This window comes from Sus scrofa, chromosome 14, assembly GCF_000003025.6.
Source record: "Sus scrofa isolate TJ Tabasco breed Duroc chromosome 14, Sscrofa11.1, whole genome shotgun sequence".
NCBI lineage: Eukaryota > Metazoa > Chordata > Mammalia > Artiodactyla > Suidae > Sus > Sus scrofa.
The window spans coordinates 5,907,558-5,924,825 of NC_010456.5; positions in this window are offsets into that span (position 1 = coordinate 5,907,558).

Below are 17,268 nucleotides of genomic sequence, written 5' to 3' on the forward strand. Positions count from 1 at the left end.
CTCCCTCTCCCGGTGGTACCTCTGGGTCCCTGCGGGCAACGGCCCATAGGCGTCCGCCTCGCGTTCTCATCCAGGTTCTGCAGGCTTGGCAGAGGCCATCTCTGCCGTGACGACGCCTGCCGCCTCGGCCTCGGGCTCGGCCTCGGGAGAGCGGGATGCAGCAGAGCCAGTCCATCCCTCCTCCGTCCTCTCCTGGACTGGACCGGTAGGTGCCCGGCTCCCCAGGTTCCAAGTTCCATTGGCCTCTGTCGCCAGGGAAGTGAGGTCACTTCCTGGGGTCCCCCCAACGGGCCTTCCTCCTTCCCATGTCTCCCCCAGGGTCCTCTGGGCTGCTCCAGCTCCCCTCCCCCACCAACCCCATGGTCTCGTGCTGTGAACAGCGGTCTTGGGCATTTGACAGGGATGGCGGTGACTCTGCGGATTGCCTTGGGGAGCATGGTCCTTGGGATGCTATAGGCTCTTGCAATCCAAGAGCAAGGTGTGTCTTGCCATCAGTTTGTGTCCTCTTGGATTGCTTGCATCAGCCTCTTGGGGGGTTCCCAGGACAGGTCTTGCATCTCTCTAGGGAGGTCTCTTCCTCAGTCGTCTATTCTTTGGGAGGTGACGGCAAATGGGATCGTTTTCCCGATGTCTCTCTGGGAGCTCTCGTTCCCAGGGTATAGAAAGGCAGTTGATTTCTGTGCCTTCATGGTGCCTCCTGCGACTTGGCCCCATTCACTGAGGCGCTTTCACCGTTTTCTGGGAGCGTCTTGAGGGGTCTGCGGGGATAGGATCATGTCGTGTGCGGATAGGGATCCCTTGACTTCTTCCTTTCCCATGAGGATTCCTTTTGTGTCTTGTGCTTCTCTGAGGGCCCTGGCTAGCTAGGACTTCCAAAACTATGTCGACTAGGAATAGGACCTCTAGCACAGGACTCTGCACATGCCGAGGGGGAAGCCCTGAAAAGACAAACAACACCAGACACACGCACACACCCACAGTTGCCTTGTTCTCCATGACGGATTTCCTAAGCATTAGCTCTCTTTAATTCTTTTTTTTTTTTTTTTATTTTCCCACTGTACAGCAAGGGGGTCAGGTCATCCTTAGATGTATACATTGCAGTTACAGTTTTTTCCCCCACCCTTTCTTCTGTTGCGACATGAGTATCTAGACATAGTTCTCAATGCTATTCAGCAGGATCTCCTTATAAATCTATTCTAGGTTGTGTCTGATAAGCCCAAGCTCAGGATCCCTCCCACTCCCTCCCCCTCCCATCAGGCAACCACCAGTCTCTTCTCCAAGTCCATGATTTTCTTTTCTGAGGAGATGTTCATTTGTGCTGGATATTAGATTCCAGTTATAAGTGATATCATATGGTATTTGTCTTTGTCTTTCTGGCTCATTTCACTCAGTATGAGATTCTCTAGTTCCATCCATGTTGCTGCAAATGGCATCATGTCATCCTTTTTTATGGCTGAGTAGTATTCCATTGTGTATATATACCACCTCTTCCGAATCCAATCATCTGTCGATGGACATTTGGATTGTTTCCATGTCCTGGCTATTGTGAATAGGGCTGCAATGAACATGCGGGTGCATGTGTCTCTTTTAAGTAGAGCTTTGTCCGGATAGATGCCCAAGAGTGGGATTGCAGGGTCATATGGAAGTTCTATGTATAGATTTCTAAGGTATCTCCAAACTGTTCTCCATAGTGGCTGTACCAGTTTACATTCCCACCAGCAGTGCAGGAGGGTTCCCTTTTCTCCACAGCCCCTCCAGCACTTGTTATTTGTGGACTTATTAATGATGGCCATTCTGACTGGTGTGAGGTGGTATCTCATGGTAGTTTTGATTTGCATTTCTCTTATAATCAGCGATGTTGAGCATTTTTTCATGTGTTTGTTGGCCATCTGTCTATCTTCCTTGGAGAAATGTCTATTCAGGTCTTTTGCCCATTTTTCCATTGATTGATTGGCTTTTTTGCTGTTGAGTTGTATAAGTTGCTTGTATATTCTAGAGATTAAGCCCTTGTCAGTTGCATCATTTGAAACTATTTTCTCCCATTCTGTAAGTTGTCTTTTTGTTTTCTTTTGGGTTTCCTTTGCTGTGCAAAAGCTTTTCAGTTTGATGAGGTCCCATGGGTTTATTTTTGCTCTAATTTCTATTGCTTTGGGAGACTGACCTGAGAAAATATTCATGATGTTGATGTCAGAGAGTGTTTTGCCTATGTTTTCTTCTAGGAGTTTGATGGTGTCCTGTGGTATATTTAAGTCTTTCAGCCATTTGGAGTTGATTTTGGTGCATGGTGTGAGGGTGTGTTCTAGTTTCATTGCTTTGCATACAGCTGTCCAGGTTTCCCAGCAATGCTTGCTGAATAGACTTTGCTTTTCCCATTTGATGTTCCTGCCTCCCTTGTCAAAGATTAATTGACCATAGGTGTCAGGGTTTATTTCCGGATTCTCTATTCTGTTCCATTGGTCTGTCTGTCTGTTTTGATACCAGTACAACACTGTTTTGATGACTGTGGCTTTGTAGTATTTCTTGAAGTCTGGGAGAGTTATGCCTCCTGCTTGGTTTTTGTTTCTCAGGATTGCTTTGGTGATTCTGGGTCTTTTGTGGTTCCATATAAATGTTTGGATTGTTTGTTCTAGTTCTGTGAACAATGTCGTGGGTAATTTGATAGGGATTGCATTGAATCTGTAGATTGCTTTGGGTAGGATGGCCATTTTCACAATATTGATTTTTCCAATCCAGGAACATGGAATATCTTTCCATTTCTTTACATCTTCTTTGATTTCTTTGATTAAAGTTTTATAGTTCTCGGCATATAGGGCCTTTACCTCTTTGGTCAGGTGTATTCCGAGGTATTTGATTTTGTGAGCTCTCTTTAATTCTGTTTGCATTTGAAGGCCACCCCTGTGGCATAGGGGAAGTACCCAGGCCTAGATGGCATCGGAGCTGCAGCTGCTGGCCTCCCCCCCTCCACCCCCGCCATAGCAATGCAGGATCCGAGCCTCCTCTGCGACCTACACCACAGCTCACGGCAATGCCGGATCCTTCACCCACGGAGTGAGGCCAGCCATCACACCTGTGTCCTCATGGCTACTAGGCAGGGTCCTTACCACTGAGCCCCAACGGGCACCCCTCATCGCAATGAACTTTCCAACTCGACATATGCACATATTCTCCTTCCTAATAGGAAGAGCTTCTTTCCAAAAACATTGGCTGGAATTCCCACTGGGGCTCAGTGGGGTCATGATCCAGTCGTGTCTGTGGAGGCACCCGTTGGATCTCCATCCCTGTGCAGTGGGGACAGGATCTGGCATTTCAGCAATGGTGGTGTAGGTCACAGGTTCAGCTCAGATTCCATCCCTGGCCGGGAACTTCCATATGCCCAACTTCCAACTTCTCAGATGCAGCTGAGAACTCTCTCTCTCTCTCTCTCTCTCTCTCTCTATATATATATATATATATATATAAATATATATGTATCTGTGTACATACATATATATACATATATGTATGTATGTACATGTATGATATTTTAAATATAGACTGGTGTCATGCCCCTGTTGGTGGGGCAGAATCAAATGGGACTAGGATGCGTGAGGATGCACGCTTGAGCCCTGGCCTCACTTCAGTGGGGGTCAGGGTTTGGGCATTGCCGTGAGCTGTGGTGTCGGTCACAGTCATGCCTCGGATCCCACATGTCTGGGGCTGGGGCTGGGGCTGGGGCTGGGGCTGGGGCTGTGGCTCTGGCTGGCAGCTGTAGCTCCAATTCCACCCCTTCCTGGGAACTTCCACATGCGGTGGGTGTGGACCCTCCAGTGCAAAAAACAAACAAACAAACAAACAAACAAAAAAACCTCACCCAAACTCAGGAGAGTATAGAAAAACTATTGGCCATGAGGAAGACTTGGAAAACTCGGGCGGCTCAGTTCTCGACTGAGGTTTTGGCTTAGGACAGACCTCCACTCCAAACTCCCAGGGCCTTCCATCGTGTAGGACCTCCCACCTGGGCTGCCCCGGCACGGACACTCCCCAGTGCGCAGTGAGCAGACACGCTCGTGGGCCCCCATGGGAGCCCAGCAGCCTGAGGGCTCCGTGGACACCAGGGGCAGGCCTCGACGGGCCTCCCTCACCCTGCAAGGGGGAAAAGCCTGCCAAAGCTTTGGCGACCATTCCTTTAATCCCGGGCCGAGGGTGAAGGTCCCGACTCTCTCGGCTGCCCCTGAGAAGCAACTGTCTGTCCTGCGAAGGGCCCAGGTGGGACGGGACGTCCTGGGAGTCTGGCTTCGTCTGCCTCCGCTCGTTGCTCGCAGCTTCAAGCTGCCGGGGACGTCGCTCTAGTCCGCAAACTTCTCATTACCAAAAGGGACCCAAACAGCCTGTGCTATTGGCCTCACTGGTTTGTGGAGGGGATCAAACGATGCTGTGGGTGTCATAGGACTCCGACCAAGTCATCATCCACTGGGAGTTGCCGTCGTGGCTCAGTGGTAACAACCCCGACTGGGATCCAAGAGGATGCAGCTTCGCTCCGTGGTTCAGGATCCGGCCCTGCCGTGAGCTGAGGTGTAGGTCGCAGACGTGGCTCAGGTCCCCTGTTGCAGTGGCTGTGGTGGAGCCCGGCAGCTCTGGCTCTGATGGACCCCCTGGCCTGGCCACATCCACATGCTCAGGGTTTGGCCCTTAAAAGGCTAAGGACACACCAAAACATCGTTTCTTTCTGCTCAATGATTGAATTCCTTGTGATTTACTTGATTTATTGTGGCTGTTTTTCCTTTCCTAACATGAACTACTTTATTGTTTGATTTTTAGTTTCAAGGGTCAACTTGTAGGCTTCAAACGTAACGTCAAATATACTATAAACGATATGGAAGAGGAACAGAAATTGAGCAGACATCCAAAGACAAATGAGGAGAGGGGACGGAGAGGACATTTCGGGAGGGGGAGCAGGGGGCTGGGGTTTTGGGGGAGCTGATGGGGAGGGCCCTTCGAGCGGCTGAGGGGACCTTGGGGAAGGTGCTTTTCTAAAGTGGCCTGGGGTTCCTGCCACAGGCAGGCCAGGACCCAGGAGAGGGGGTGCTGGAACCGTCAGGGCAGGCTCTGCCTGCTGGGCTGCTGCATTCTCCTCGGGCCCTTGTTCTCCTGCAGAGGCCTGGGAAAGGTTTCCAACCAGCAGAGGGAACCTCTCCTCAGGGTCTGGGGAAGCTGCCAGAGCGGTGGCAGATTCACCTTGCAGGGCTCGTGAGTCCTCATGAGGCCCTGGGCCTCCTGCAGGAGGAGCACCAGGTTCACCCTGCCCGGGGGGTGACTCCTCATGAGGGGCTGAGCCTCCTGCGAGAGGAGCAGTGTGTTTGTCCTGCCTGTGGGCTGAGTCCTCATGAGGGCCTGGGCCTCCAGGAGGAGGAGCAGCAATTTCATCCTGCCCGGGGGGTGACTCCTCATGAGGGGCTGAGCCTCCTGCGAGGGGAGCAGTGTGTTCGTCCTGCCCGGGGGGTGAGTCCTCATGAGGGCCTCGGCCTCCTGCAGGAGCAGCTGCAGGGTTATCCTGCCCAGGGGGTGACATCTGAGCCCCGCCTGGGCCGTACACCACAGTTCATGGCAACACCGGATCCTTAACCCACGGAGGGAGGCCAGGGATGAAACCCACCTCCTTCTGGATACCAGTCAGCTTCGTTAACCGATGAGCTATGACAGGAACTCCAAAAGTGTCCCAGTTCCAGTGAAAAGAAAAGTGAAAGGATGAATGGACAAATCACAAGAACTGAAATGGAAACTGCTATTACAAAGCGCCCAAAAAACAAAAGTCCAGGACCAGATGGCTTCACAGCCAAATGCTATCAAACATGTAGAGAGGAGCTAACACCTATCCTTCTGAAACCATTTCCAAAAATTGCAGAGGAAGGGACACTCTCAAACTCCTTCTATAAGCCCACCATCACCCTGATACCAAAACCCGACAGAGACACCACAAAATAGAAAACTACAGGCCAATTTCACTGAGGAACATCGATGCAACACTCCTCAACAAAATACTAGCAAACCGCATCCATCAATACGTTCCAAGGATTGTACATCACGATCAAGTGGGATTCAGCCCCAGGACGCACGTGTTCTTCAATATCTGCAAATCCATCGGTGTGATACACCACATTAACAAACCGAAGAAGACAAACCACATGATCCTCTCAAGAGATGCGGGAAAAGCCTTTGACAAGATCCAACACCCAAGTTTCTGATAACAACCCTTCAGAAAGTGGGCATAGCAGGAACCTACCTCAACATCATAAAGGCCGTAGATGACAAACCCACAGCGAACATGATGCTCAATGGCGAAAAGCTGAAAGAATTCCCGCTGAGATCAGGAACAAGACAAGGATGTCCGCACTCACCACTACTCCTCAACATAGTTTGGGAAGTCCTAGCCATGGCAATCAGAGAAGGAAAAGAAATACGAGGAATCCAAATTGGAAAGGAAGAAGTAAAACTATCCCTGTTTGCAGACGACATGATACCATACCTAGAGACTCCTAAAGACTCTCCCAGAACACTGTGAGAGCTCATCTGTGAATCTGGCAAAGTCACAGGATACAAAATTAATGCACAGAAATCGATGCCATTTCTATACACGAACAAGGAAAGAGCAGAAAGAGAAATCAGGGGAGCATTCACGTTTACCATTGCATCCCAAAGGATAGAATACCTAGGAGGAACCTTACCTCAAGAGACAAAAGACCTGTACTCTGAAAACTTTAAGACACTGATGAAAGAAATCAAAGATGATACAAATAGATGGAAAGCTATACCATGCTCGTGGATTGGAAGACTTCATATTATCAACCTGATTATACTTCCTAAGGCAAGCTACAGAGTCAATGCAATCCCCATCCAATCACCAAGGACATTCTTCCCAGAACCGGAACAAAGCATTTTGAAGTTAGATTGGAAGCACAAAAGCCCCAGAAGAGCCAAAGACATCCTGAAAAAGAGAAAGGGAGCTGGAGGATTCGGGCTCCTGGACTTCAGACTATACCACAGAGCAACAATCCTCAAAACCGCACGCTACTTGCACAAAGACAGAAATATGCATCAGTGGAACAGGATGGAAAGCCCAGAAGGAAACCCACCCCACACCTACAGCCACCTCATCTATGACAAAGGAGGCCAGACTATGCAACGGACAAAAGACCGCCTGTTCCACAAGGGGTGCCGGGAAGACGGGACAGCCACATGGAAAAGAATGAAATGAGAACACTCCCTAGCACCAGACACAAAAACAAGCTCCCAATGGATTAAAGACCTAGTGAGCCGACCAGATACTCTGCAACGCTTAGAGGAAAACATAGGCCACACACTCCCCGACCTAAACGACAGCAACATCTTCTCAGATGCACCTCTTAGACTAATGACACTAAGAACCAAAACATACCAATGGGACCTAAGCAAACTTAAAAGTTTCTTCAGAGCAAGGGAAACCCTAAACAAAACAAAAAGACTTCCCACAGAATGGGAGAAAACCTTTGCAAGTGAATCAACTGACAAGGGGTTCCTCTCTAACGGTTATAATCACCTTCTGCAGCTCCACACCAAAACAGCAAACAACCCCTTCCAAACAGGGAAAGAAGATCTCAACAGACAGTTGAGAAAGAAGACATACAGATGGCCAGAAAACACATGAAAAGATGTTCAGCATCACTCATCCTTCGAGACATGCACATCAAAACCACCATGACCTACCACCTTACACCAGCCAGAACGGCCACCATCAAAAAGTCTACAAACAGTAAGTGTTGGAGAGGGTGTGGAGAAAAAGGAACCCTAGGACACTGTTGGTGGGATTGTAAATGGGTGCAACCACTGTTGAAAACAGGATGGAGATGCCTCAGAAAACGAAACCTAGAAGTACCATTTGATCCAGCAATCCCACTCCTGGGCCTCTACCCAGAGGAAACCATGACTCGCAGAGACACACGTACTCCGGTGTTCCTCGCAGCACACTTTGCAATAGCCAAGACATGGAAACAACCTAAGTGTCCATCGACAGAGGAGTGGATCAAGGAGATGTGGTCCATATACACAACAGAATAACACTCGGCCACTAAAATGAATGACATACCAGCCATTTTAGCAACATGGATGGACCCAGAAATTAGCATGCTAAGTGAGGTCAGCCATCCAATGAGACCCCAACATCAAATGCTTTCAGGGACATGTAGAATCTGAACAAAGGGCAGAATGAACATCTTTGCAGAGCAGATGCTGATTCACAGATACTGAAAACATTATGGTTTCCAGAGGAGAAAGTTTGGGGGGTGGGGGATGTGCTTGGTTTATAAAGGGGACATCCTGTGAAATTGGATTGTTATGATCATTATACAGCAACAGATGTGATTAATTCATCTGAGTAATGAAAAGAATAACAATAAATTTTTTAAAAACCCGGGCCGAGAGTGGAGGGCACGACTGTCTCGGCTGCCCCTGAGAGGCAACTGTCTGTCCTGCGAAGGGCCCAGGCGTGATGTGAAGCGCTGGGTGTCTGCCTCCGGTCGTTGCTCGCAGCTTCAAGCTGCCGGGGACGTCTCTCTGTTCCACAAAGTTCTCATTATCAAAAGGGACCAAAACGACCTGTACTATACACCTCGCTGGTTGGTGGAGGGGATCAAACGATGTTGTGGGTGTAACAGGACTCCAACCACGGAGTCATCCACTGGGAGTTCCTGTGTGGCTCAGCGGTAACAACCGTGACTCAGATCCGAGGGAATGCGGCTTCGCTCCACGGGTAAGGATGCGGCCCTGCCGTGAGCTGTGGTGTAGGTCGCAGAGGCACCTCCGATCTGGTGTGGCTGTGACTGTGGGGCAGGCCAGCAGCTGCAGCTCCAATTCCACCACTTGCCTGGGACCCTCCCTGTGCCACGGGTGCGGCCCTCAACACACAAGCATCCGGTCAAATCCCATTCACATCATCCTTCCTTTCGGAGTGACTCCGACCCACTTTGCATTTGTTTCAACGCAAGGGGCGAGCCACTCAGGGGACAGAAGCCAGGTCCAGCCTTGGGTTCACACTCGGGCCCTGCTCCAGCTCACCGCGGCCTCGGGATGACGGCAGCCCTCTTCGGGGACCAAAACCAGATGTGGGGCAGGCTAGAGGAGCCTGGCACACCCCCAGCAGCACGTGCCCCCAAAGGTCTCCTTCTGCCCTTCCAGGCCTGCCGGCCCCCTCGCCACTCGCCTCAGGAGGCCTCTTCCAGGGCTGCTCTCCTCGGGGGGTCCTGCCAAGCTGCCCCTGCCCCCTCGGCCTCCATGGGACCCTGGCTCCTGCGGGATCTCGTCGAGCCCTTCTCCATGCCTTCGTTGCCCCTGCCTGACCCTCCACACTCGGCTCAGCACCCGCTCGTCCGCTGGGGGCCTTGCCTGGCTGTTTGCCCTCCTCCCGGAGCCATGAGTGTTACAGGCCCGGAAGGGTCCATCCTGTCAGCTGTGGATGAGCTGGACTGCCAGGGGGGAGCCCTGGGTCCTTGCTGGAGGACAGAGCCTGTATCAGGGTCTGGAAAGCCTCGATGTCCCTCAGCCATGCCACCATCCCACAGCCCGCGCAGGGGAGGAGGCACACAGGACCTAGTAGAGTGGCCCCGCTTGCTGGCCCAAGGTTTGGGGAGGCAGAGATCTGGGCCATCTCTCTCCCTCCTCCCATTTGGTATTGGCAGTCTAGGACCTAGTCTAGGGGGTACAGGAGCAGTCAGGGCAGGCGCTCCCTGCACGGCTGCTGAATGCTCCTCAGGGCCATGTTCTCCTGCAAAGGCTGGGGTAACGTTTCCGACCAGCAGAGGGAATCTCACATCAGTGTCTGGGGATTCTCCAGAGCAGTGGCAGGTTCTCCCTCAGGGCTCGTGAGTCCTCATGAGGACCCAGGCCTCCTGCAGGAGCAGCTGCAGGGTTGTCCTGCCCAGGTGGTGACATCTGAGCCCCACCTGCGACGTAAACCACAGTTCAAGGCATCTTCGGATCTTTAATCCATGTTGGGAGGCCAAGGATGAAACCCACATCCTTCTGGATACCAGGCAGCTTCGTTAACTGATGAGCTATGACAGGAACTCCAAAAGTGTCCCAGTTTAAATGAAAAACTACATGGCCACCCAGTTGGGAGGACCTACCACCCTCACATGCCTCTGACACGTCCTCTAACGGGGGTCTGGGACCACACAGCTCCCACCCGCCCTGAGAGCTTTCCAGCCCAGACGCACGCACATCCTCATTCCCAGCAGACACCTCCCCTCCCACAAGCACCCACAGCCTCTCTCTCTCCCACCACCGTCCCTTAGAAATCCTTGGTTTTCCCCAGAAAAAGGGAAAGCCTTCAAGTAAATTCAAAAAAATAAAAAGACCTGTTCAAATCAAGAGACTCCAGGAGCAAATGAAGAGATATGCCAAGGGCTGAGACTAGACCGTTGCCGAGTGTGCAACTGAGAAGGAATTTGCCGTCACGCTCTCTAAGAAATCCCTCCACACCCAGTGGGAAAATGGGCAAGGAAAATGGACAGGCAACTCACAGAGGAAACTCAAACGCTAGCCAACATGAAAGATGTTCAACCTCACCAACCGCCACTGAAAAGAAACACAAACAGCAAGGAGATGCTGTTTCATACTCACGAAATGGGAAAATGAACAAAGGTTTAAGTCTGACAAGGTCAAATGTGGGTGGACCAACAGGTGCTCTCATACAGGTGGACGAGAGATCCCCTGGAAGACTCATTTAGCTCTATTTTGTAAAGTAAACGATGCACACGCTCCACAACCCAGCAAATCGATTCTTCCGGTTACGTCTTAGAAAAATTCTCTCACCCATGGCAGAAGGAGATGGTATCTCCCTGTATGAACAGATGCTTAGGTGCCCAAGAATTACAGTGAAGACAGTGGAAAACATCGAGATATCCCTTCACAGACAAATGGAGAAATAAGCTTGGGAGAGTCACCCAGCGAACACTGCACAGCAGTAAAAGCGAATGAACCAGAATTACAAGAACCACATGGATGAGCCCCCGTAATGATGAGCGGCTAGGTCTTGGACTTTTCCCGGACAACTGTGCTACCTTGGGCAAGTCACGTCACTTCTCTGGTCCTCGGTTCACTTGTCTGTCTAAGACAGGCTTAATGAGGAGTTCGCCTTTGTGGCTCAGTGGGAGAAAACCCGACTAGCATCCATAAGGACATGGGCTCGATCCCTGGCCTCGTTCAGTGGGTTAAGAATCTGCTATTGCCATGAGCTGAGGTGATTTGGCAGACCTGCCTTGAATCTGGTGATTCTGCAACTGTGGTGTAGGCAGCTGATATAGCTCCAATGGGACCCCTGGCCTGGGAACTTCCATATGTCACAGGTGCAGCCCTAAAAAGAAACGAAAAAAGATAGGCTTAACAACAGCCATCACCTTCATGGACTGGGGTGTTGGGTGGCTGAAATAAGATCACCAGGGGACAAGTGGGAATTGTGTGCCTCTGGTCAGCTCCCAAATCCTGATCATCTTCATGGGTCCCCTGTGGCAGGTGGGGTGGAAAGGCGCTGCTACTAATTTTTTAAATACATAAGAAATTTTATTATGTTTGAAGGTGTCTAGCAATCATCACAACCAATTTGTAGAGCTCGTCCATCCTAAATGCTCAGTGCAGGCACGCACCCCCACAAACTGTCTCATTTGTTAAACATAAGTTCTACAAAGTCTGTGAGTCAGGATCTGTTCTGCCAAGAAGTTCCTTCTGCCCTGTTTTAGAGTCCACATGTCACGGAAAGCTTTTGATGTTGGGGTCTCATTGTCTGATGACTTCCCGTAACACGATGATTTCCAGGTCCATCCAGGTTGCTACCAATGCCCTTCTTTCTTTCCTTTTAATGGCTGAGGAATGTTCCATGGTGTGTATGTAGCACAGCTTCTTGATCCACTCCTCTGTCGATGGACACTTGGGTGGTTTCCATGTCTTGGCTATTGCAAAGAGTGCTGCGATGAACACTGGCGTACCTGTGTCTTTGCGAGGCATGGTTTTCTCTGGATAGAGGCCCAGGAGTGGGATTGCTGGATCCAAGGGTGGTGGTTCTATGTTTCGCTTTCTGAGGCATCAGCATCCTGTTTTCCACAGCGGTTGCACCCATTGCCATTCCCCCCAACAGTGTCCTAGGGTTCCTTTTCCTCCACACCCTCTCCAACACTCATCATCTGAAGACCTTTTGAGGATGGCCATTCTGGCTGGTGTAAGGTGGTACCTCACGGTGGTTTTGATTCACGTTTCTCTAACAGTGAGTGATGTTGAACATCTTTTCAGGTGTTTTGTTTGTGTGGTTTTTTTTTTTTTTTTTTTTTTTTTTTACCCCATATGTCTGCTTTGGAAAATTGGCTGTTGAGATCTTCTTTCCTTTTTTTGAAGGGGTTGCCGTGTTGCTCTGGTATGGAGTGGTGGGCGGTGTTTATAAATTTTGGAGATGAATCCCTTGTGGGTCGATTCATTTGCAAAGATTTTCTCCCGATCCGGGGGAAGTCTTTTTGTTTGGTTTGGGGTTTCCATTGCTGTGCAGAAACTTTTGAGGCTCCTTAAGTCCCATTGGTGTATTGTTGTTTTTATCGTCAGTGCTCTAAGAGGTGGATCTGAGAAGAGGTTGCTGTCGTTTAGGTCGGGGAGTGTTTGGCCTATGTTTTCCTCTAAGCGTTTTATAGTGTCTGGTCGTGTCTCTAGGTCTTTGATGCATTTGGAGCTTGTTTGTGTGTCTGGTGTTAGGGAGTGTTCTCATTTCATTCTTTTCCATGCGGCTGTCCCGTCTTCCCGGCACCCCTTCTTGAACAGGCGGTCTTTTGTCCACTGTGTAGTCTGGCCTCCTTTGTCACAGATGAGTTGGCTGTAGGTGCGAGGGGGGTTTCCTTGTGGGCTTTCCATCCTGTTCCACTGATGTACATGTCTGTCTTTGTGGAAGCAGCGTGCGGTTTTGAGGATTGCTGCTTTGTAGTAGAGTCTGAGTTCAGGGAGCCTGACTGTTGCAGCTCCATTTCTCTTTTTCAGGATGTCTTTGGCTCTTCTGGGGCTTTTGTGCTGCCGAACCAACTTTACAATATTTTGTTCAAGTTCTGTGAAAAATGTCCTTGGTCCGTGGAAAGGGATTGCATTGAGTCTGCGGATGGGCTTGGGTAGGATAGCAATTGTGATCATGTGGAATCTTCCAATCCAAGAGCATGGCGAGTCTCTCCATCGATATGTGTCATCCTTGATTGCTTGCATCAGCATCTTTGAGTTTTCAGAGCATGGGTCTCTTGTCTCTCTAGTAGGTGTATTCCTCCGTATTTTATTCTTTGGGATGCAACAGTAAACAGGATTCTCCCGTAATTTCTCTCTCCGTTCATTAACTCTTAGTACTTGGAAATGCAGTCTATTTCTCGGTAGTACTCGTGTATCCTGTGGCCTTACCAAATTCACTGATGAGCTCTACCAGTTTCCTGGGAGCGTCTTGAGGATGCTCTAGGTATAGGATCCTCTCATCTCAAAATGGGGATGGCTTGTCTTCTTCCTTTCCAGTGTGGCTTCCTTTTCTGTCTTTTTCTACTCGGAGGGCCCTGACTAGCTAGGATTTCCAAAACGATGTCCACTAGCCATAGGACTTCTAGCAAAGGAGGGTGCACATGCCGAGGGTGCCGCCCTGAACAGACAAAAGAAAAGAGAGACACACACACACAAACACAAAGTTTCATTTTTCTCCAAAATGGATTTCTTAAGAATTCGCTTTCTTCATTTGTATTTGTGTTTTCGGGCCACACCTGTGGCATATGGAAGTTCCCAGGTTGGCGTGGCATTGCACCTGCAGCTGCCGGCCGCCACCACAGCTATAGCAATCCAGGATTGGAGCCTCGTCTGCGACCTACACCACAGCTCACGGCAACGTCGGTTCCTTCACCCATGGAGCGAGACCAGCCATGAAACCTGTGTCCTCATGGATCCTGGGCTGTTTCCTTCCCACTGAGCCCCAACGGGAACTCCTCATAAGGATGGAGGTTCCATCTGGACGTATACACATATTGTCTTTCCTAATAGGAAGATCTATTTTCCAAAAGAATGGCTGGAGTTCCCCCTGGGGCTCAGTGGGGTCATGATCCAGTCGTGTCTGTGGAGGCACCCGTTGGATCTCCAGCCCTGTGCAGTGGGGACAGGATCTGGCATTTCAGCAATGGTGGTGTAGGTCACAGGTTCAGCTCAGATTCCATCCCTGGCCGGGCACTTCCCTATGCCCCAGATGCAGCTGAGAACACAAAACAAACACACACACACACACACATATAAATATATCCTTGTGTATGTATGTATATATATATATGTTTGTATGTACGTGTATGATACTCTAAATATGGACTGGTGTCATTCCCCTCTTGGTGGGGCAGAATGAAATGGGACTAGGGTGCGTGAGGATGCAGGATTGAGCTCTGGCCTCGTTTCAGTCGGGGTCGGGGATTGAGCATTGGCCTCGCTCAGTGTGTTAAGGATCTGCCATTGCCATGAGCTGTGCTGTAGGTCACAGAGCTGCCTTGAGTCTGGTGATTCTGCTGCTGAAGTGTAGGCCAGCTGCTGTAGCTCCGATTGGACCCCTGGCCTGGGAACTTCCATATGTCACAGGTGCAGCCCTAAGAAGAAACCGAAAAAAGATAGGCTTAACACCAGCCATCACCTTCATGGACTGGGGTGTTGGGTGGCTGAAATAAGATCACCAGGGGACAAGTGGGAATTGTGTGCCTCTGGTCGGCTCCCAAATCCTGATCATCTTCAAGGGTCCCCTATGGCAGGGCCTCGGTTCTGTGGGGTTGAAAGGGGCTGCTTCTTCCTTTTGGTAAACAAAGACTTAAGGAATTTTATTACATATCTAGGTGTCCAACAATCATCACAACCAAACTGTGGAGCTCACCCATCCCAAACGCTCAGTGCATGCCCACCACCACCACCACTCTCTCATGTGGAAACCGTAAGTTTTGCAAAGTCTGTGAGTCAGGATCTGTTCTGCCAAGAAGTTCCTTCTGCCCTGTTTTAGAGTCCACATGTCACGGAAAGCTTTTGATGTTGGGGCCTCATTGTCTGATGACTTCCCGTAACACGATGATTTCCAGGTCCATCCAGGTTGCTACCAATGCCCTTCTTTCTTTCCTTTTAATGGCTGAGGAATGTTCCATGGTGTGTATGTAGCACAGCTTCTTGACCCACTCCTCTGTCGATGGACACTTGGGTGGTTTCCATGTCTTGGCTATTGCAAAGAGTGCTGCGATGAACACTGGCGTACCTGTGTCTTTGCGAGGCATGGTTTTCTCTGGATAGAGGCCCAGGAGTGGGATTGCTGGATCCAAGGGTGGTGGTTCTATGTTTCGCTTTCTGAGGCATCAGCATCCTGTTTTCCACAGCGGTTGCACCCATTGCCATTCCCCCCAACAGTGTCCTAGGGTTCCTTTTCCTCCACACCCTCTCCAACACTCATTGTTTGTAGACCTTTTGAGGATGGCCATTCTGGCTGGTGTAAGCAGGTACCTCAAGGTGGTTTTTTTTTTTTTTCCCACTGTAAAGCAAGGGGGTCAGGTTATCCTTACATGTAGACATTACAATTACGTTTTTTTCCCCCACCCTTTGTTCTGTTGCAACATGAGTATCTAGACATAGTTCTCATTGCTATTCAGCAGGATCTCCTTGTAAATCTATTCTAAGTTGTGTCTGATAAGCCCAAGCTCAGGATCCCTCCCACTCCCTCCCCCTCCCATCAGGCAGCCACAAGTCTCTTCTCCAAGTCCATGATTTTCTTTTCTGAGGAGATTTTCATTTGTGCTGGATATTAGATTCCAGTTATAAGTGATATCATATGGTATTTGTCTTTGTCTTTCTGGCTCATTTCACTCAGGATGAGATTCTCTAGTTCCATCCATGTTGTTGTAAATGGCATGATGTCATTCTTTTTTATGGCTGAGTAGTATTCCATTGTGCATATATACAACCTGTTCCGAATCCAATCATCTGTCGATGGGCATTTGGGTTGTTTCCGTGTCTTGGCTATTGTGAATAGTGCTGCAATGAACATGCGGGTGCACGTGTCTCTTTTAAGTAGAGCTTTGTCCGGATAGATGCCCAAGAGTGGGATTGTGGGGTCCTATGGAAGTTCTATGTATAGATTTCTCAGGTGTCTCCAAACTGTTCTCCATAGTGGCTGTACCAGTTTACATTCCCACCAACAGTGCAGGAGGGTTCCCTTTTTTCCACAGCCCCTCCAGCACTTGTTATTTGTCGATTTATTAATGATGGCCATTCTGACTGGTGTGAGGTGATATCTCATGGTAGTTTTGATTTGCATTTCTCTTATAATCAGCGATGTTGAGCATTTTTTCATGTGTTTGTTGGCCACCTGTATATCTTTGGAGAAATGTGTGTTCAGGTCTTTTGCCCATTTTTCCATTGATTGATTGTTTTTTTTTTTTGCTATTGGGTTGTATAAGTTGTTTATATATTCTAGAGATTAAGCCCTTGTCAGTTGCATCATTTGAAACTATTTTCTCCCATTCTGTAAGTTGTCTTTTTGTTTTCTTTTGGGTTTCCTTTGCTGTGCAAAAGCTTTTCAGTTTGATGAGGTCCCATGGGTTTATTTTTGCTCTAGTTTCTATTGCTTTGGGAGACTGACCTGAGAAAATATTCATGATGTTGATGTCCGAGAGTGTTTTGCCTATGTTTTCTTCTAGGAGTTTGATGGTGTCCTGTCGTATATTTAAGTCTTTCAGCCATTTGGAGTTTATTTTTGTGCATGGTGTGAGGGTGTGTTCTAGTTTCATTGCTTTGCATACAGCTGTCCAGGTTTCCCAGCAATGCTTGCTGAATAGACTTTCTTTTTCCCATTTGATGTTCTTGCCTCCCTTGTCAAAGATTAATTGACCATAGGTGCCAGGGTTTATTTCCGGATTCTCTATTCTGTTCCATTGGTCTGTCTGTCTGTTTTGGTACCAGTACCACACTGTTTTGATGACTGTGGCTTTGTAGTATTTCTTGAAGTCTGGGAGAGTGATGCCTCCTGCTTGGTTTTTGTTTCTCAGGATTGCTTTGGCAATTCTGGGTCTTTGGTGGTTCCATATAAATGTTTGGATTGTTTGTTCTAGTTCTGTGAAAAATGTCCTGGGTCATTTGATAGGGATTGCATTGAATCTGTAGATTGCTTTGGGTAGGATGGCCATTTTTACAATATTGATTTTCCCAATCCAGGAACATGGAATATCTTTCCATTTCTTTACATCTTCTTTGATTTCT